Genomic DNA, 22,486 nt, shown 5'->3' on the forward strand with positions numbered 1-22,486 from the left:
TGTTAGTGTGTTTAATTAACAGCAAGGTTAACGTATTATTTGTCCTTCAACGTGAGTCTGTTAGAGCATTTTTCTTACCATATCAAAGCTTCCGTTATGTTTAATTTCATTTATTTAAAGCAACAGGCAATACTAATCATTATGTTTCATTCAGTTCTTACAATGCAGATATGTTTTGTTGCTCAGTTGAATGTATAACAAACACGCAATTTTCATTTTAGCTACAACTAGTTTTAATGAATGACGATTTGTTTCTGTATGTAATAGCTTGAACAGCAAAATGATAATTATTTTCAGACACAAGTCGTAATAATAAAATTTCGGAAGAAACGTTAGTGGAAATCAAAATTTAGTCTAATGCTAAAGGTGTTGATGTGTCTGTGGCGGCATGTATCGTGTTTTTGTACCAACAATCTTCTTTTGAAATATATTCAATAATTCTGGGTTTGAATTCACTATAAATCCCATTTAAAGTGTCTGTCCAAGAACATTATTTTGTATGAGAATTATGTATTTCCACAAAAAAAATAATCACTTGAATTTAATACTTTTAAGAAATAATTCCAGCCGAAAGGAAATAATGGACACAACAATAATGCAAAATCGTTTCAGCAAGATCTTCAAGGACGAATAAGTAACTTTTCCAGTAACAAGATTATATAGCCTTCTACTTGACCTCATGCCAAAATTAACATTTTCTTAAAAATAACCATTACTCATGGAAAATAACTTTCTAGAAACTTCTTAATGTTCACAAAATAAATTGTTAGTTATAATTACAAAGTCTATTAATGCAAGTATAATATATAAACTGGAATAGGTCAGGTACGCCAGGCATATTGTATGGAAATTCCAACACCCTAGCCCTAGACACAAATACAAATATTTATTGCTATTAATAATGATCCTGCTATTAAACCCATACACAAATATACTAGTTTAGCTATGCATTAGTGTTTTACAGAATAATATTTAAAAAAAAATAAATAATCAATAATTCAGCTGAAGTATAAAAAAGATGATTTTGGACAAGGATAAGTCCAATATGCACAGTTTCATTACAATAATAAATTGAGATTAGGCCAAGACGTTAACATGCAAAGAAATAAGATTCATTTCCGTTGGGAGAATGTTTAAAGAATATGCCATAAGATTATGCGATACATTACGAAACAAATGTACTAAAACTGTGCTGCATACATGTCAGCAAATCATACCAAAACGTACAACTAAAGATCCCGCCCTCCATATTATTTGAGAGTTGTATTCGTATTGTTTGCTTCCCCTAATCATGATATACTTTCATGGCTGATTTATGTTTGTTTTTTAACCACATGTACTGGACATGTGGTTTTGAATAATCAACCGTCCCACTTACAGTTTCACTTGTCCGAAAAGATAACGTGCGTGCATGTTAATCCATGTTAAAAGCAACATAAAGTATGGATTGTGTATTTATTTCTTTCAAGGTCCTAATAATGGGAAGGTATCTTACCTGCAATATTTTTGCTTTGATCAGTAAACCCCTCATGAATAAGAACCAATTTACCAGAATAAAAATCTTCCTAACTTCTTTATAAAGACTCTATCAATTAACAGAAGAAAATATTTTTCCGAATTAGTTCTTATGGTTATTACCAAGATGAAAATTCGTCTAATCCCATAGGACGCCTTTAACGGAGAGTTTAGTTTCGACGTTGGACAAGAACATTTTTCAAAGATACTAATTTGAAACACTCGCTTCTTCCCTATTTTAAAACAAGTCGAGCAAGTTCACATTTTCATATTTTAACCACTTTGTCTATATGTATTTGGTTAATCACGATTTACGGGATATACTGAATGTTTCAATGTACCTTCGTTTTTTTATTCACATCGGTGATACTTAGGTAAGTGATCATTGACAATTATATTACTGCTTGGCCACATTTTAGGCTCAGCAAACAAAATTATCAACAATCAAAACACTTCAAAGATAGAAATCAAATCCATTGTGATTAATTGTTTTAAACAACCTTGTGCTATTCGTTTTACTCAATCCATGTACTCACCTTTTATTTAAACCCACCGACTAAGGACAATGCAATTCAAGAAAGACACTTTACCCTCGTGTGTGTTTCTTCGTCCCTTATGAACTGTGACTGTGAAGAGTTTTTATTGTTTAATTGGTTATAAAGAGGATAAAGTCAAACATCAGATAATATATTTGGAGCGAAACAATCCCTACTGTATAATAATTCCGTTTTTGTAAGTATTTTCATCGGCTGATAATTTGCTCTTTTACCTTAAGACTTATTAATAAGAAGAAAATACAAAACGACAAGATAATAGTTGCTAACAGTAAAATATATTTAATAAACTATCGCAAAACAGTGCATTTAATTATTATTTTCTTTTTAAAAACCCACTCTAAATTGACCTCATCCGAGTCAATGTAAGGATATTTTGAAACAACATTTGCAAATGTACATGAAAGGAACATGACTTTAAACAATATTGGTAATGTAGTAACACCATAGTGACCATTGATATTATGGGAGGGTATCGTCGACATTACGACCACGTGTTTAAGCAGTCAGTTTACAATTGATTCTGTCAGTTCTGGACGTTGTCATGGAGATTTTGAAATTAAAAGTTTATTTGTTTTCTTGGCAGTGCATAAAATATTCATTTGACATTTAAGCAATGACTATTAAGAACTATATGTGCTAGTAGCTATCAGAATGGATGAAAGTGTCTATATGGTGAGCTGATTTGACATCAAAACTAACCAAAATACATAATGTAATCAGCATAGTGCTTATATAAACGATAATGTCCATGATTTGATAAATGAAATCGCATAATGAATGTATATACTACTGCTTGTAATAATTGAGATAAAAAATTATATAATATGTGTGCAAGATACAGTGTAGTTATTGTGAATTTCGTACATGAGTTTCAAGTTTTAGTATTTACATTTTAATTAAGGAATGAGTTCAGTTTGATTTCACGTAAATGGCATGGCACTGTGAATCGTCGTTTGCGTGTTTAATTTCATGGTATGTAGCATGTCTGAACTTGTCTTCACTGTGAGATAACCCTGTTTATATCTGGATCACCGGTGAACTTAGTTCTTTGTTTCTTGTTGTTTCTGTTTTTATATACATTTCTGTTTTAAAAAAATATCAAAATCGTTATGGGTGTTATGCTTTTTTATCAAAATAAAATTTGGAATGACATATTATATATTTTGTCTCATTTTCAAATTTGCATATACTTACACATGCAACTTAACAAGCATACGTTATCAGGGATTTATTGAATGTCAGCTGTAAAATTGATACGGATCAATTTATTTGTACACATATACTGTACTAATTGCAATTACCTTACCTGACAAATATAGCTTAGATTTCGTTTGATTGAAACATAACAATGTGACCAGGTTAAGTTGAGCATACACTCTACGAGAACTACTTTATACAACTGTATGTAGATATAGTCAGAAAGGTAGCAAGGTAAACACTGAAAGAGAAGATAAACTGCATGGTTTAAAAACGAAATAAATGTGTTTATTTTCCTAAAATTTAATAAACTTATTTTGCCAGAATCAAATATAAAACAAATTAAATTTTGTTCTGAAAATTCACTCTTTGCTTGAGTTCTATATATATATATATATATATATATATATATATATATATATATATATATATATATATATATATATATATATATATATATATGTGTGTGTGTGTGTGTGTGTGTGTGTGTGCGTGTGTGTATGTGTGTCTGTATGTTCATTAAATCCGGATAAACATATTACTATGCCCTTGCTATTAGAACAGTAGGATGATCACAAAACCAAAACGATTTAAATCTTTCCGACTGGAAGAATGGCCAGACGACAAAATGATACAAATCTCAAAAAGAGTTAGAGTGACTCACAATCTACCAAGTAAAATATTGTGGCTAAAACACTTTCACAGGGGCTGATTAGAAATGAAATGAAACGTATAGGCAAATGAAGGTAGGGATTGAGATGGGGGGGGGGTCCAAAGAGTAACTTTACAACACTTGGACCTACAATAGAACATAGAAAACGCCGGCCCTGATAGCTAAAATGTGCATATGGGAGATAGATCCCGTCCATACTCCACCGCAAACGGCAAGGTCGATGTCTTACTTTGCATTGGACCACCATAGCTATAACCATTTACCGATGGGCCTAATGTTATTTATAATGAGTTCCAGAAGGTAGCCTAGCCTGTTAATGATCACTCAAATAAGTTTAAATAAATCAGAAGTGGTTCATCACTGGTCCTGACAATGATGAATTGGTCAAATCACGTTCAACCAGTCCATGACTGCTTTAAATCCGTCAGTAATTTCATGTCCAACAGAACAACATATCCTTTCCTTTGCTTATTGCTCTTCTAATCAGACAAAATCTGTATCTAGTCTGATTAAATGATATTTAGGACATGCTATAGATTGTTCAAAACCTTAGATCGATTATCATTGGTGGAATTGCTTATTTGATGCTGATGCGAGGCCCTCGACAAGTATTTGTACACTTAAATAAGACTCTAAAACTGTTATGAAATATTTCTTGTAAAAGCAAAATAAAATTAAAGAAATTAAGAAATTTATAATGAAATCTGGCGTTATTTGCTGTGTGATCCCTTAACTGACAGTTTATACCTCGATAACTACAGAAAAGAACAACAGTATACTTCTAATTATCGTTAATGTATTATACCTCAGTTTTTTAGCACAGCAATAACCTATGCAAATTATATATTTTGCATTCTTGAATTTTTGTACTTATGGCTTTGAACTTACAGTTTTGCAAGCATTTCTTCGTAAATATTTGGTCTGAACAATGAAAAAGTTATTTATTTATAATAATGTGTATGTATTCAAACAATTTCATAAGACAAGTTTACTACATGCTCTTTATCCTTCTAAAGCGCTAGACTGTCAATTTTGAAAGAATATTAAGTGAGAGTATCAACAATTCTTTGAGATCAACCTTTTTGCTGTGGTTATCTATGTTCAATGACGTGTAATGCAACAAACTTTCCTGCGTGCCCAGAATTTTAGCACGTGTTAGTAAGTTGGAAAAATGTATGGAATATGCACAGTCTTGAACAAAATCTTACATAGTATACTGCATCAAAACGTTTAGACATATATCGTAAAGTAATTCTAGCAGTACAACTCTTGTATCCTATGAGAAAGTGATCTTGAGGTTTAGTGTTGCAATGAAATAATCAAGTTTATAATGCAGCCCTCTTAATTCCAAAATAGTCATGGTGACTTAGAGGTTAGCATGCCAGGGCTAGGATTCAAATCAAACAATCGGATCAGCGTGTTTCTTCAACTATGACGTATATGTTGGCAAGCACTTTATTCCACCTCTCTGAGCACTAAATAATTTACCTTTGGTGTTCTTTCATTAAAAACAAAGCCAACAGCTCTAAGCTGTTGGCAACACGAACTTTACGTATGCTCCTGTGTTGATATATAAAGGAAATATTTCATTATGAGTCGAATTACAAACTACAGTTCTTATCCCTCAAGACTGGTTTGTATTTCGTCACAAATACCTTCGAAGCTCCATGATGTTTATCCCTCGTATGCTACTGAATGATAGGGTTTCGAATCCTCTTAATTGATCCTTTGCACACACACACGCACACACACACACACACACACACACACACGCACACTTGTTCTCTGTGCACAGGTATAAAATTGTAAATGATGACATTAGAACTTTACATTCATTTCACCTTGCTTTTCTATTGTTTTAGCTCACTTGCATCCGTGCATCACATAATGTTTTCCGTGCGGCTATCAACAGTTGTTATTTTAAAGTGACTTTAAAAACAACACTAGACTAATTTTTACTGAACGTGACACTGAACATCTTAGACTGGCAGGTTTTCAACTTTTGAAGAACTGACGCTAATCCACCAGTACAGTCTCATATCGCCAAAACAAAAGCAAGGACTATTTTTTTATATAAACTTTGAAGAAAAAAAATCAATCATTGCAGGAAGTCCTTTCAACTTTTCACGAATGATGCCAATGTTATTTTACAATGGCAAACGTTAAAAATAGCCTAATCAAGCGTTTGTTACTAAAAATACGTAAATGCTCTCTAAAAGTTTTGAAAGAAAATGTGATACATGTTTACAGTTAGCAATCTGGTAACAAGACGTTTCCAATTTTGTTCAAAGATATACATTACAAAATATGACCACTATTACCAAAACAAAGGAAAAAGAAACATGTCCTGCCTTCTTTAAATCCAATGGAATAAAATTTAATAAAACTTGTTAGAAGACATCCTGGTATGAAGGCTCTTCAAAGTTTAAAAGTAGATGCATATCACCATCAAAGAAGGCTGCACTTACGTGAGCAAAAATTAAAACTGCTTAACCCGTTTCTGAAAAACTGCTCAAAATAATTTGACAAAACATTTCACAAAGCATCCAAACATAAACACTTTTAAACGTTTATTGCACATAATGCTAATCTGCCAATATGTACGGCTATTTCTGATTAAAAGTAGAGAGAATGAAGACAAGAAACAAGAGTAATGACTGCTGAAACAACAAATGAACAGGTTATGTCCGAATTGTTATAGCAGACATCTTGGCATAAATGGCTTTCACATTTACATAAATGATGTAATTCCGCCACTAAAAGTAGGCAAACATTCGCAGACCTTGATTTAAAACATGTGCTGAGTAGAATTAGACCAACTTGGAAACAAAACATGATGGCACAATGGCTCATACAAATTGGAAAACAATATGGTGGTGAGCGTTAGACATGTGTAAAGATATAGAATTATATAAACCACGAAGCACTCCTTGTGATAACTTGCAAGCAGCAATGTTAGAAAATGTCAATATAATGTCCCCAATTTTCTGAGGCCGCCTAGAACCTACACAACATGTAGGATCTGTCCAATTTCCTTATTTACAACTAAACAAAAGTTCTTAGAATATGCAATCAGTCTACCTTTTATTCAATTTTGTGCGTCGAACCACACTGCTTTGCAAAAGTGGACATGCCTCACATATTAAGAACACTAGATTCTTAACTGATGAGGAACACATATCTATCATAATGTACCGTTATGGATATTCTCAAAACAGCTTTTCATTTATCAGAATCATTAGGTCATACACAAGAAGAAAATATGAAAAGTTAAATGTGAGGGTAAATAAGACGATAGTTATAATATAACGATTTCCGGATAATATTGGAGATTGCTATTTACGGCACGAAATGAGAAGGGTTTCATTTTTATTTTAGCAAATTTGTAACATTTTCATCACTGAAGACATGTCGTCCGCATATGTGATTTGAGTATATCAACACTGTAATGTCGGCCATCTCTTGTTAGCATAGATCATTGGATTAAGGATATAAGTATCGTCAGCTTACAAAAATGTCATGTTTATCATTGACCCACAATTTTGTCATTTATTGAAGTTTTATTCAAAACTATTAGATGTTTATGAGAAGCAAATTTAGTCTTTAATTGAACACACGAAATAAAACGGGTTATGGGGAAAATTAATGTAGAATATACTAGGTCTAGAAAAGATGCCTAATTTAAATAGAGTTGTCAACAAGTAAGACGTCCACTATAGCGAAGTTAGGTGTGCGCGGTAATGGGTTAGTCTCACTTTCAGAACGTCAATACACTAAACAATTCTCAATAAAGTATTAGGACAATGTCACAAAAATAACGGCCATAATAAATGGGAAACATGTAAAGTGCTTACCGTTAAAGAGGAAATATGTTTCAGACTTGTATTAGAAAATGGCCCACAGTTAAAGTTTGAAATGATCCTGCTTTTTAGTGTACACTGAAGCATATGTCACAATGCTGACATCACGTTTCAGTAAGTTCGCTTCATGGTTGATTAATGATTCCAAAACTTCCTGGGATAACACTGGAAAACGACAAGGTTTGGTTGAATAAGGAACTAATATTATTTTTCATACATTTTGCCTGCATCATGTAAGTAAAGGTCGAGATCATGTTTAATAGTGGCTTGGTCCACCTAGTTAACGTAAGATCGTATCTCTGGTGCATTTGTCGCTACTAGAGTGGCGCTGCTAGAGTAGCGCACGTGCTAGCAGCATCCTCTTTTCCAGCTCAACGTTTTTCATCACATCGGTAAGCCATTTGCAGACAGCATCCCTCCATGGGTGTTTAACATCATCGACATTTTGCATGATTTTACTGCTAGCTTATTCGTCTTTTTGTCCGCTTATGCATCGATTACAGTTTCTGCCGACGATTTCATCGTCAGTTGCTCCGATGTATTCGTTTCAGTTATGGCTCAGTCATTGCAAATTAAACGTTCATATATGGTATTATTCTAGCTGCAATCGACATCAGTGCCAGATCGTGCTTAACCTAGAGATAGCTAATAATGTTTGTCAACGATTATGGGATACTAGAATCAACTTTTAAATCCTTCTCAAGGTTTTTTTCGGTTCTCTGTAATCACTTAGCGGCTGACCACCACCGTACACAGACCACAAGTCGGCTCCATGGAAGCTGTCATTTTGACCCACAGTTTAACTTCGTATTTGGCATAGGTATTCAGGACCTCTTAATAGCGCATTTTTGCAAGGCCCTGAAAACCAAATTGGCAGCCTATGCATTTCTTTCCTGCTCGCGTACAGGCTGCTAATCCATGCCGTATATATTCGATACTCATATCATTCAATGACCCAGATATGTAGCTTTTCAGACTGATGCTTTGGTTTATGTTCCAGCCTGAAGTAAACCTTGAAAAGTATAGACAGTGTAAAAATAAAGAATGGCACAAACTCTCGTACGATAAACCTATCCAAATCAATTTAAACATGAAGATCTATTATGAAACATAAAATTTCTTATAATCCTGTAAAACGTACATATTGTAAATTAAAACCTAGCACCTGTAAAAACTTTAAAACATATGGTCCACATTTTTGTATAAACCGCATTCACTCAAGAGGTTCAAGGTACTCTTATGTGGTCCGTCGTCAAACAATTTATCGAATTCGCATCAAAATGCGTCTCATTGAGTGGAAGTCGGAAAACTGGACAGTAATACCCTCCAATGTCCATGGACGCTGGCATATTATGCACTCTAGTCAAGGTTCAGCCTTCAGGGGTAATGGAGTAACCAAGTTTGAGTTCCCGGTATGTCATCGGTACAATGCGATTTTATTTATTTTAAAGCTACTGGATATAGACCAAAAGAGGTTGTGGGATGATATGTTGTCAGTCCTTCGTCAGTTCGTAAATAATAGATTGTTCTCACTATTCTCTCTACACTAAGAAAAGATTGCTTCTAAACTTTACACAGGTCTAGCTGGTTCTAAATGAAAATGGTACTGCTAAGACATCCAAGATGTCAGATGCAGCGATCATCTTGAAAATATTATGGACGCCGCCCCTCGTCCATGGAAGTTGATATAAACATAGGGTTTATATTTAGATACTTATCATGCTGTATAGTTGGTTCTGGATAAAAATGGTACCGAATGAATTTTTCATATGGTACCCAGGGTAGCCATATTACAATTTTGTTATCGGAACTCTTCTTGAATGGATGGTGGTATTAACATGAGGATTTCTCTAACATATTTATTATGCTTCATAGCGCGTTTTGAATTAAAACGATGCCGATCTAGTTTTCAACATGGCCACGATGACAGCCATTTTAAATCGTCTGTTAAGACTCTACCTGAACAGTAAGCCATATTTACGTGTAAGTTTAACCAGAAGATTTATGATGTCTATTTGGTCTTAAACGAAAATGGTGCCGATCTGATGCGCGTTTTTCAGGTATGATGAATATGGCAACTTATGAACTATTTCACGAAAGTGTGTGGCTATCTTCCGTTTGGGAATAGCTGACAGCAGAACAGCTTGTGGCTACCTTATTTGTGATTTCATTACCACTCATGCCAATGTGACTAACGCAGCCAGCAGTATAGAATAACTTTCAGAGATTTTATATTTACATAAAGCTTCTGTGATATCTAGAACTGCAATGTAAAACGATAATTCGAGCAAAAGATGACCTTTGCTTTCGCTTTAACAGTTGAATATTTACCACGTCATCAGCTTGATATGTAGACATGGGGTGTTGCAATAGTTTGTAAATATATGAGGTGTAGTGTTTGAGCCGAACGACTAAATCATGTGCATCATTATTGGAATAGGTGATATTTTGTTATTAAACTTAATAACTAATTTCGTTCGTCCTATATGTTCAAACTGTAGTCAAAGTCTAAGTCCATCACTGTATATTGGATCAACTAGCAAGATAGATTTTAGTATAGTGAATAGCCAGTTTTGTTCTTCTAAGATAAGGCGATTGTTCATTTTCTTAAACATTAAAGCATTCTAAAGGGGGAGTTCTAAATGCTTCCAGGCAGACTATATTTTCGTGACTGTGTAATGGATCCAGCATATGCATGAATTATGTACAAGCTAATCTATAAAAGCTAATCTATATAAATGCCGCTATTGACCTGTGTCACAGGATGTAGGCCATCTGATCTGCTCCGAATAAGCCTGTGTATGCCAAGATTGGCGTTGATCCAGATGTGTCTTTATATTGTTTACATTTGTTCCTTAGAAATGTGGAAGACAAATATGGTTTACTGTTAAATATGTCCTAAAATGACGTGGTTTACTCCACAACATGAATCAACGAACCTTCAAGATATTATGAGAGACATTTGAATGATCATGATCGGAATGTAAAGTGTGTGCAATACATGTTAGGTTTAAATAATTGGAAGCCGTTTCGTCTGCCCCTACCTGTGCTCTATTTAAGCTGACTTGTACTTGACATTTAATGGTATGCATAGTTTCGAAGCTTAATCAAATCAAAATGTGGTCGAGATATACCGAACAGTCAGTTCGTAGTGCAACTATATGTTCCCTACGATTAATTCATGTTGACAATGTTTTGCTGACAACATGCTTCCCTGAGATACAATCATCTCTTGCGGATAGATTTCAGAAAAGGTGCTACGTACCATGACTCTAAATTTGTGGACTGTGGGTATTCGCCAGTTTTCCAAATTGGGTTGGGAATGTTAAGCGTTGTATTGAAAGCTATATCAAGTAAGTGTCTTCTAACATTGATAGTGGAAAGAAACCGGTTTTGCTGAAGTGACATGGGCTCGATTTATTGCAATCTCGAGCGTTTGCAGCTTTGAAAATTAGATAAATATTTTCTTTAAGGTCTTCAAAATCATTGTTTTGGGAGGACTTTCGCGAGACTGTTTCAGCCAGCATATCTGACTTTACAAGCACGGTCGTGACCATTTTCATCAAATTTATTTAGATGTTTGATAAAGGTACCTTTATAGTTGTCAATATTCTATAATGATTTAATAATGGAGCGAGACCTCAACCTATAAAAGTAGAATTTCCATAATTTCCTCTTTCTTTCTACGATTTGACAACGAGCTTTAGTTTGGTATATACATTATTTTGTTAAACATTTTCAATTATTGGATTGCCATTTATATACATTTATATATTACAAAAGGGGACGTCTTTCGCATCTTGGCGGTACCTTTGCATGATATCGTTAAATAGTTTGCTGACACATTTACAAATCTCAGACATTTCCAGCTAAATATCTCCAGCAATATCCCAGAGTATCTTTTTTAAAAAGGTGCATTTGATCCACAGAGTTATCGTAAGGTTGTCAGTTAATAAAATGAATTTGCAGTTTGATTAAAATAGGTACAAATCTATCTTTTTTTGTCGTCTCTGACCTAGACCTTGTCCCTTGTTAACATTAGTTCTCCATTATACAAGGAAATTGTCCCTACTGCAGACAAAGATGGTCTAAAGTGTTCTCCTTTACCGATGATCGCCATTTCGCGTTTGTTAACGTTGCTTCGAGTGTCGATCAAGGACAATTTGGGTATGCAAAAAAGCTTGCCAGTTGATTCCCATATGTCGTTGTCGTTACCGTGTTTATTGCGATTTCTTCCTTCTCTAGCTAAACTGGCCGACATGCAGCAACAACCGATCAGAGAGCTCTCTCCAACCTTCCCAGCAGAAATTAGATAGAAGCGATATATTACATATGATCAGATTTAAAGAAAAGTAGGACAGAATGGTAAGAGAAACATGATTAAATCATTATACGACTTATAACTAAAAAGGTAAAATACTGTGCTTTGAAACAAGGTCTTATATTATATTCACCCTATTGGATGTCCTTACAACGCCAATGTCGCAAAATGTATGATGATTTTTAAATTCATCAAGTAGAGAACGTTGTCAAAATCTAATCGATCTATTGGAGTACATTGGCGGAGATATACTGTTATTGTGTAAGATTTTGTAAAGTAATACATTAAGGGTTAAATCCTGCAAGTTAGTTCTAAGATTAATTTGGCAATAAGGCGAGTTTTAACTTCTGACGATGGGCACTCATCCATCAGCCTTACCAGTTTTACTTGAAAAGCTGCTGTACGCTGTAAAGTTATTTTAAAAGTTAACAGTATCGCTTTTCTGCTTTGGAAAGGTGTCGCGAAGATAGAAAACTGTCGGGATCACCTCTTTCATAGGCATAAAATGCAAAACAAGATTAACATGGTTGTCTTCGCTACGTCGTCTCGTACGACAATCGGAACTCAATGAATGGGATTCGTAATAGACTTAATATCAGTCTTCCTAAATGATTTGCTGCCTAAATAACGCAAGTAAAATAACAAACATTATCGACACAATATACTGCGTCACTGGATACAGCATGTGTATAGAAAAAATGAGACTGGTGTTTACGTTCTGTTCCACATAAGTGAAAGATATTAACAAAGTTGTCAACTTGATCATTTCTTTTCTTTCGTTGACAAGTTGATTGTTGTTATTTCTTTCGTTCAGTTTACAATAGGCTACCTGATAGCCAATTGACTTTCACCTGTAATTGCAAAGCAACATCTTCAAGAAGGAAATAAATAATGTGCACCAGACTGAACACCTCAAAGAAATGCGATAGAAACACCAAACAAAATATATCTAATGCAATACCACTGTCAGCCATCGATATATTCACCAGATGTGTACGGTTTCCATTTAGTTCGTGTTCTCCACATGCAGTAAAAAATGCTGATACATAAAGGTTAGAAACATATTACATCGAGGTCCCACTTAACCTTCTAACAATGAGAAAAGCACATATGCAAAAGACACAACACATAGTTAAAATATACACAGTGACTCTGATTGTCAATTTAAGCGAACCTGGCAAATTAACTGATGAAGCAAATAACTGATTTGTATCAAGAAGAGTAGAAGAGTTCATCCTCAGATAATATTGACATTTAGTGACAGCAAATCGAAATAAAGGAAGATGTGACAGGAATACTTTGACAATAAACAGGCCGCTATTGAACATTGTGGCATTGAAAATGGCTGGCAAACTCTAGGAGATGTACAATAACATTCATGAAGATTAAAAACTGATTTTGTCAGATCATGGATTGTATAAGCAATGATTCAATATATTATTACAGCCATGAGTACCCTACAATCAGAATAATCAAGAGTGACTAGCGTTTCTGTTTTGTACACAACCGATAAAACAGAGGTTTAAACAAGGAAATGGTTGCCTCAAAAAAACACATGAATGAAATAATAACAACTTTAGAAAACTAAGGACTCTATAATCTTAGGCGCAGCAAATAAAACCAGCCATTAACATCTACGACTACAGACATGCGTTTGTATTTTATGCTCAACGCGGATCTCTTTGTTGATTTCATTTCGCAGTTGTTGATCTGATTCAATTATTTGTTGATGTCTATACCATTGAGTATGCATGATGGTTTTTCTATTAATAATGTGATTGAGAAATATCATTGTTCAAAAGGTGAACTTGTTCAGGTGCAACACCTACACACAATTCTAACCAATTACCATTTCTTACTGGTATAACTTTGATACAATCATAGAAAATATCTACCTTGGTGAATATATATATTTCCGTCAAGTACGAAATCTGGGAGCCTGGAAACTACTTCATTTCAAACCATCCCGATTAGGCCACTGAGTAAAGTCTGACCCCATCACTCTTGTCGTTGCCTATAAAACTGTCCCTAACAAATGCGTCCTTGGTGAATAACAGTCGATATCTTTTTTTCTGCTCCGTTGATTCAATGTTGGTGGAACATAATTAGCGGTTAGTGCAATTTCATGATAAGATATCATTATCTAACATGGCAAATTACTCCAATGTGAGAAAACTTTAATGGTTTCCTACAGGCGCATTAAAGACCCCCATTCGACCATCCGCTCACTCTAACAATACAGACTTGTCACAAAAAGTACATCATCAGACATATAATCACCCACTGGAGCCGTCCCTACAAATGCACGAAAATGCATGTCGACAACGCATTGCCTAAACAACTCCAGGTGTTCGAATGGAGATTAATATTCATGTACAAGATAATGAAGTCGCACTGGGAAATTTGCAAACGAGTGTCAACGTCTTGACATCATTCCATATTCTACCGTTTATTATGATATGCACGTGCAATATGATTTTATACATAGTTTAGCGTAATTTAGCCGGCTGTTCTTACATAGTCATCAATTTATTTAGTGAGTCAAATAGTCGTCGTGCCAATGTTACCGTTGTCAAGAATGTATTCGTTTCCTTTGCTATCGATGGAATAGTGTGCGCTATTGAAAAACGCCATGATTCCATTTTACCAAAATCCATTTGTGGTATTAATATTGTAATCTACAATGACGAAGTTGTCTAGTACAAGTTTTCCCGCAACTTTCAAAATGACCTCACATAGAATAAAAACATTTAGACATCTCTTACACCTGTGATTATATTTATTGTTGTTTAGGTACCCTAGCCGCGTATGAGTAATACTTTAAATCTCGTTTGCTTCGAGTAACCAACACAGGCCTATCCATATCGAATGCGGGTTATGATGTATCTTTGAACTAAACCATTATTTATTTATTAATGATTTTGAATAAATACGATATCCAGATCTACTTCCCATTGCCAGATTTGTAATTACTGAATCTAAGCGACTCCATTAGTAATTTTACCAACAGAAGACATCAGTCGTTCTGTCATAGATAATGTTGTCACGGAATTGTATAAATCCCTTTATTTATTACATACATGCACCCGCGTTTCGTTTTTTGAATTTTTTTTCGTGCACAACGATACCCGAGGATGATTTATATATATTGTATAATATTTCGAAATAGTGAGTTCGGAACATCCTAAGCCGCATGTGTGAAGTGATTTCGATGGGAAAAACCGAATACTTCCAGCGCACAGACGATGTATGGCTGCATCGTCTGTGTATAAATGCCTCACCGTAAGACTAAATCTTCACTTTACGGACGGTCTTGTCAGTAAGCAGCCTTCGTAAAGGACTTGCATGTATTCAGCTGTAGAGGTATATGAGTTATTTATTAATTTTTGTCTGTAAGTTATCACTATTGTATTACCACGTTTATGTTTGCATATTTTCTAGGTAGCTTCGGATGTCGTAGTATAATGCAAATATTTTCTGTTGTTGTTTGTGACTTAGCAAAAGATTGATGTCATCAATATAAAATTGCATTTCGTTAAGAAACGTTTAGAATCATATGATTCTTATCGGACAGAGGAAGGTTCACTTCTGAACCTGTTTATTGCTTTGCAATGTTGTGTCGATAATGTAATTTATATTGCTTACGGTATATAACGTCAATACGTGTTATAATACATGCCCGTGTCGTTCTTAGTACACGGTGCTAGATTTAATGTCAGCTGATCGGAGTGGATGTGGTACCAGCTGTAGAGCTAACCATAGAAGTTGACCATAGCAGCTGTAAAGCTGAACCATAGCAGCCGTAGAGCTGAGTGAACAGTGTTGCTGGTCGGGTAGCAGGTGCTCGAGCGTTGCAGACCGATTGGTGGGCGCTGATTGCTTGATTGTCCAAGGAATTGAATGGTGGTCGGAGATTACCTGGAATACTGACTGCATGAGTGACCAGTGTTACTAGTAACCAAGTGTGCTGGTGACGGAGTGTGTAACTTCATACATGTAATCTTTTAGCTGTGGGCTAATTTTGGTGTTTTAATACTCAGTGTTTGGGATTGTAAAGATATTTTGTACGATATCTGTCCCTTCGTTTTTATCATTTTACTATTTAAGTAAAATAACTAATTGTTCACTATTTTTGATTGAATACCTATTACTATATGAGTAAAGTACCGCATTTTTCACTATTTGAGTGAATTCATCATTTTGCTATTTGGGTAAAACACATCATTCTTTTCGCCGTGTGAAATTACTGTGAATCGTTCCCCTTTTTCTTTGTACTGTGTAAGGTAGATTCTTTGTATTTTCATTTGTTGCATTATTAGGTTCGTGCGGATTGTGTTAATTTGTCCAATATTTGGATCTTATATACGCACGTAGTAATCACAATTATTTCCTCATTCAAGTCATTCATCAGTAAACTTTGTATATGTATCAACAGAAAAATGTTATATTGTAAATCCGAAATCCAATTCGGTTATCTTGTTATAAATATAATCGCCGTTGGTCCAATCTTTGGTTGCTGAGTCAATAAAAGTAGTAATCTATGTAGAAATGTTTGAAACGCCTTAATCCCAAATACTTTAACCGATCAGCAACGACGCGTTCAATGCTATCAACGATTTGTGTAGCGATTTGTGCAGCGCGTGATGATAATGATTAGAGTACCTTTGGTACCCCTGCAACCGTCCCTTGAACAATGTAACCTCACCAGTAACGTAATATATCATAGAAACAGGTTTTATCGTGTTAAAATGCATTGATATTACACATCCAAGTACTTCTTTCATTATGTGTAAATGTCTGGGTGATCGATAATGTATACTTGCATTGTCATTGTTTCAACACAAAGAATTACAATAAGCCCGTTTTGACCACAATGTTAAAGCGACTAGATGTCAGCCGATTATTATGACATGAATGATAAACAGGTGATGAATCAGTATTTTATATGAAATCATCTGGTGGTGCAGTCGGAGAGAAAAACAAACAATATAAACCGGGAATATCTAAGCCCGTCCTTTCAAAAATTTTCCATAACTGTTATTGATGGCATTACAGATTCAATCGATTTGAATCGTTGAGGTAATCCTCACAATGTCATGTGATTTATGATATCCTATGAAGCAAAACAGTGTGCAATCGGAAAGTGTGTCAGTCCAGTCTAAAACTAATCTTATTGACGACCGTTTGATGTCAATAGTGTATAGTGCTGAATCGACTGAAAGGACAGACCTAAGTGAATGGACATTTTAGGGTCCTTGTCGGTTAGCAATGTGATTATTCGCTGAATTTCTTCATTGATTGTTTCAATGTCATACGCAACAGCAGGAGTTCCCATATTACTCCAAGTGGCACTACTGTATAATGAAAACACAAATTAGCTATTTACACTAAGACCACTAAATGCTTGTATTTCAATATTATGCCAACTGTAATAAACTCGCACACATTAAATTCTGGTTTAATTAATGAGATTGTGATCATCAAGGTAATGATTTGCATAGTATTCAAAATACCATTTTGCATCAATGAATTGATTTCACGTGAAGCAATCATTGACAAATCGATGTGGCCCCATTTGTGACCTCTGTATTAGGCACTCACGGACCTAATAAGTGTTTCTTATCAATCGATAAGGTCGTTATGCTCATATAGTCCACTAAAGCCTATTCATTCCTTTAGTGTTTTTGTCAGTACAATTGTTTGTGTTTCCTCTGATTGTTCTTCTTCAGTAGGCGCATCTACTTGTTCAATGTCAGACTTACAGATTGAGCTATAACCTCTTTGATAATCCTTTCAAAAGTAATTCCATATTTTGTAACCATTTTTCTGCCTTTGACTCGATGGAGTTTAACAAGATTTTCAAACTCAGGACACATAGGATCTATATTGCTTAATATGCTGCGTCCAGTCTACTCTTAATATACATATGCAGGCAAGTGCTTCCAATGCAATTACAACTCCTATTTGTGCTCAAACATATGCTCGATCAATTACATTTAATTAGCTATTAAATCGGCAAACCACATATAATTGCCAATTATTTGTTCTAGTGCTGTTTGTTTAAATATTTTTTTCCATTGGCTATTTTAATTTTGATTTGTATGCAGATGGTTTTGCTTATGGAAGATACGTAAGTTCATCTCCAATATCCGCTTGCATTTTCTCAAATTGTTTGTGTATTTGTACTAATTGTACTGCTGCAGATCTGATTGTACCACTTTGTTGTTGTGCTTCCATCATCGCTGCAGTGGTTTATGTTGCTCGTTTTGTTTGTTCCATGTTGTTTCTTTTTCTGTTGTTGGTTCATAAGTGGTGCAAACTTTTCTTTGAATGCCTGCTGTGAGATTTAATCGTGCCATTGCTCAGATTGTACCATATCTTAAACATACGGCCTGCTATGGTATTTCGAATCAGTTTCTGATGTTGACTAGCGGGTTTACGGCGTAGCCTCTCATACTTGTGTATGACACCACTACCGCAACGAGACAGTTTATATGATTATTATAATTATTAAGTTATTGTGTTTTCGTCAGTACCACGAAATAGTATTATCAATTGTTTTGATTTTCAGGCATCACATGGTCGTAGACTACAAAATTATTTGCACGTGTATCCAACTGATGAATGAGAGGTAATTGTTCGTTTGTGGAAAAAATAAATCAATAGTAGACGAAAACTTTGTCTTGGTTTACAATCAATCACATGCTAACTGTCTCACATTCGCATTTGATAACAGATAGGTCTTTCCTGATCCAGTTAGATCAATGCAACATGCGCTAACTGAGCTGGTAAATATGGAACAAATTCCATCGGAATTATTCTTGGGTGGTTTAGTTGTTTCTTGTTCAAAACTTCGATAACATAAAACTTTATTTTCAAAGAAGAATACGTATTCTTTAAAGCAACGGAGAATCGTCTTTTTCGTGATGCAATTGAATAATATAAGTGCTGTATATAATATACTTATGTGTTCACAGTGTGTGCGATATCGCATGAAAAAGCATACTTAACATCAATCTCGAGGTCAAACAGATAATGGGCGAAATACAATCACTGTCATTTGTGACAAAGACGTTCACGTTAGCTGGTCCTTCCAGCTTCATCGAAAAATAAACAGAGTTTTACGAATGTCATCAGCGATGATGTATCTGGTGCGTTACCAAAATTACTAGGAACGTCATGGAGTAAATAGCTTTGTGAAATGTATATATCTGGATACAATTATAGAGAACCTGTTACAGGTGAAGCATCTATTAATGGTGTTGATACTGCATCTTACCAATATGATCTTGCTTATAAAATAGCAAACGATTTATGTCAACGTCAGCACGCCGATATAGATACTATCCATGAATTTAATGCAATTAATCAGGTTATTGTAACCGTGAAACGACAGTTGAAAAATTAGCAAGCAAGCGCAGGAAAGGTCACCCATGGTGCTGCTCTAGCATGATTGGCGAAGAATGAGTTGTATCACATTTACCTACCAGTGCAAAGAAAACACTCGCATCTTTGTATTGATGTCCAAATTTCTAATGAGGTTCATGAAGCTGATCTCATTTCTTCAACAAGAGTATATACGTGATCAACATGGTCAAGGATGACGATACAAATAAGCGTTATTTATTGTCGGTTGTGCAAGCAGATATAACAAACCGGAACCATTAATTTTAAAAGATGCAGTGTCTTAGTTTGCTTATCACAACTGAAAACAATGTAACAAAATCTGTGTGGATCTTGTTCAGTTAACTGTGTTATCTGCTTTATGTATTGTGTCTTGTCGTTCACAGGAATGTCAAGATATTCGAGGTCAGGACATATACTATAGGGTGATTTAATATGTCGTTGCACCGCTGTAAATTTCGAAATGTTTTTACAAGCTTCTGATATAATCTTATGCTACTTTTTTCTCTAGTTCCACTGCATGAAATTCGTTTGCCCTTATTGTGGTGGTATACTATTTGTGGTAAAGCTTTTATCCACACATAATAGCACATCGATTCTGAATCCTGTAACAATAATCATATGCGTATGTGTGATGATAATGAAATCGGTTGCAAGCCTTTTTGCAAATATATACATTAGCAGCTACATCAGGATATAGTAGTTCAAACTTGCCAATATCAATAGTATGCACAGGAAATTCCGTTTTGTTAAATTTGAATTCATCTAATTATAGCTGCTATTTTCATTGCCGACGTTTACAATCACTAGTTGCATGTAATGCCAACAAAACTGTAAACTGTACATACTAAACGTTGGTATTCATGTTTCTAAATGTATCACTGACCGCGGTGGAATACATGTCGTCGTCTTAATATAATTGGGCAAGGTAAATTATGCCCTCCATCTTTCGTGCATCTGTGAATTGTCCACCCTGATCATATTTTGGTATAGTTTTCAGTTTGTTAAGAATATATTCATTTGCATTCTTGAATTCCTCCTTTAGAGCCACGATGTCTTTAGGGCTTAACATTGAACGAGCACGACTGTAAATCCTTGGTGCTGCAAGATTTTTGTCCTATGACTTTTGATTTTGCGACATAATTAAATGCGAATTGAGAACAAATATACGCTTTAACACGTGTTCTACCAGTGTGTTGAACACAGATATGATTTTAGGAGTTGTAGTGTTGTTAGAGGTTTTCTAGCTTCTTTATCTGGGTTGAGTTTTTTTTGCAGATTAATTGCCACGTGGTTTTCAGAATCATCAGGGCGTTTGTGAAACTTAAATTCGTCCACCTTTAATTTGTACGCTTTAAAAACGACTTTTTTAGCAATAGCACATGCAATATTACGACGTATTTGTTCATAAACATTCTCGGTGGCCCCAATAGTAATATTTTGTGCACAAAATACGATGGTTTTGTTCTTTATCAACATTAATACCTATTAATGCAGGTATTCCGACCTTTCTGGCACATCTTGGTATTCATATATTACACTCACGTGCAAACTGTTTTAGTTATTGCACCGTTATATTTGCAGGCGGCTGTAATTGATCAGGAGGAGAGTGAAACAGAATTGGCGGTGTTCCATTTGGAAATTCCAATACTTCAAGCATGTTGGCTTTTCGACTTTGTACTTGCATTCCTCGCTGTTGCGGATTTTGTTTCAAGACATGCACGGTTGAGATTTTTCGTTGTATAGGAAAGTCTTTCTCTAACTGGAATTATATTTCATAATAAGACAAATATGTTGACTTTTTCCATACGGCTTGGTAGTTATATTCCATGTTGTTGCACAAGTGGTTTTAGTTGAATCACGGTCGGCATGTTTCTATGTATAAGATATAAAATAATTCTCTAATTGAAAATGTCATTAATAATCTTTTATATCTACCATGATTAGAAACTAAAACCGCCTCACTCCTGGCGTTTTGATTCATCTACATCGTCAACGTTGTTAACAATGTGTTCTATATTTATTGCTTCAGCAATTCTTAGACGGCATGCATTATAATACAGAACAGATCAGCACGGCCGGTAAATCTTATTACGTGATTCAACACGGATGCCACATTTAAGCCATTGTGTAGCACTTGTACCAACACGTAACGCCAGCAAATGAGATTACAGTATTCATAATGACATATTCAGCCAGATAATGCATATTTTCCCACGCATACACCTTAAAAATGTATTGCGCCCCAATATCATTGAACTTTTTATATATGATATTGTTATTCTTTAGCAAGAAATATTGTCAATTTATGTGTTTAACAGAGACCGGTGATCTATTTCATTAGCCCTTATTGGATTATAGTCAAATGGAACTATTAGGAGGTAATTTAATGTCTCACTGAAAAAGATTGCTTTCCACGAGACAACCTACAAAGTTTAATATGGAAACGATCTCCCTGTGTAAATACCATTTTCGTCAGGCGGATACCTGGCCGAACACTGAAGATTTACCTTTATAATAATGGATCAAACCAACTATATCGTGTTCTCACATCCAATTACTTCAAACGTGTTGTGCTATTCGTTTTCATACTTGAAAACCTGTAAGGTTACTGTGCCATTCTCTAATGTTGACTCCATTAGGTTTATATCAGAATAAATCTTGACAGAAACGGTATGATTTCCTAGGATCTTCTATTATCTGTATTTATTCTTTATCGCTGCAAATTCATTCATAACTTCGCATTTGTCTAAGCATCATTCCTGTTTATTTATTATTATACTGTACACATATTTCTTCAGTTGATTTGCCTCGGTTATCTTAACTTGTGCCACTATATGCATTAGGCATTTCAATGTCAGCGTCATCATCATCATTCGTTTCCTTTCCTGTACTTGATTACAGTGACATTATTGGTCATGCACAACATCAAATAATGATTCTTATGCGTTTAGCTTGA

At 34.9% G+C, this 22,486-nt stretch overlaps 1 protein-coding gene across 1 annotated transcript in view; it reads left to right on the forward strand.

Moving 5' to 3' along the window:
- Positions 1–76, forward strand: part of LOC149772045 (uncharacterized) — a 55,982-nt gene extending 55,906 nt beyond the window's left edge. Inside the window, exon 9 of the mRNA XM_089947942.1 lies at positions 1–76. This exon is cut by the window's left edge and continues 681 nt beyond it. The gene's annotated coding sequence lies outside the window, so the exon portion shown is untranslated.
- The last annotated feature ends 22,410 nt before the right edge of the window (positions 77–22,486 follow it).

The sequence above is a fragment of the Sinohyriopsis cumingii genome, unplaced genomic scaffold (genome assembly GCF_028554795.1).
Source record: "Sinohyriopsis cumingii isolate HCF-2022 unplaced genomic scaffold, ASM2855479v2 utg001522l, whole genome shotgun sequence".
Classification (NCBI taxonomy): Eukaryota; Metazoa; Mollusca; class Bivalvia; order Unionida; family Unionidae; genus Sinohyriopsis; species Sinohyriopsis cumingii.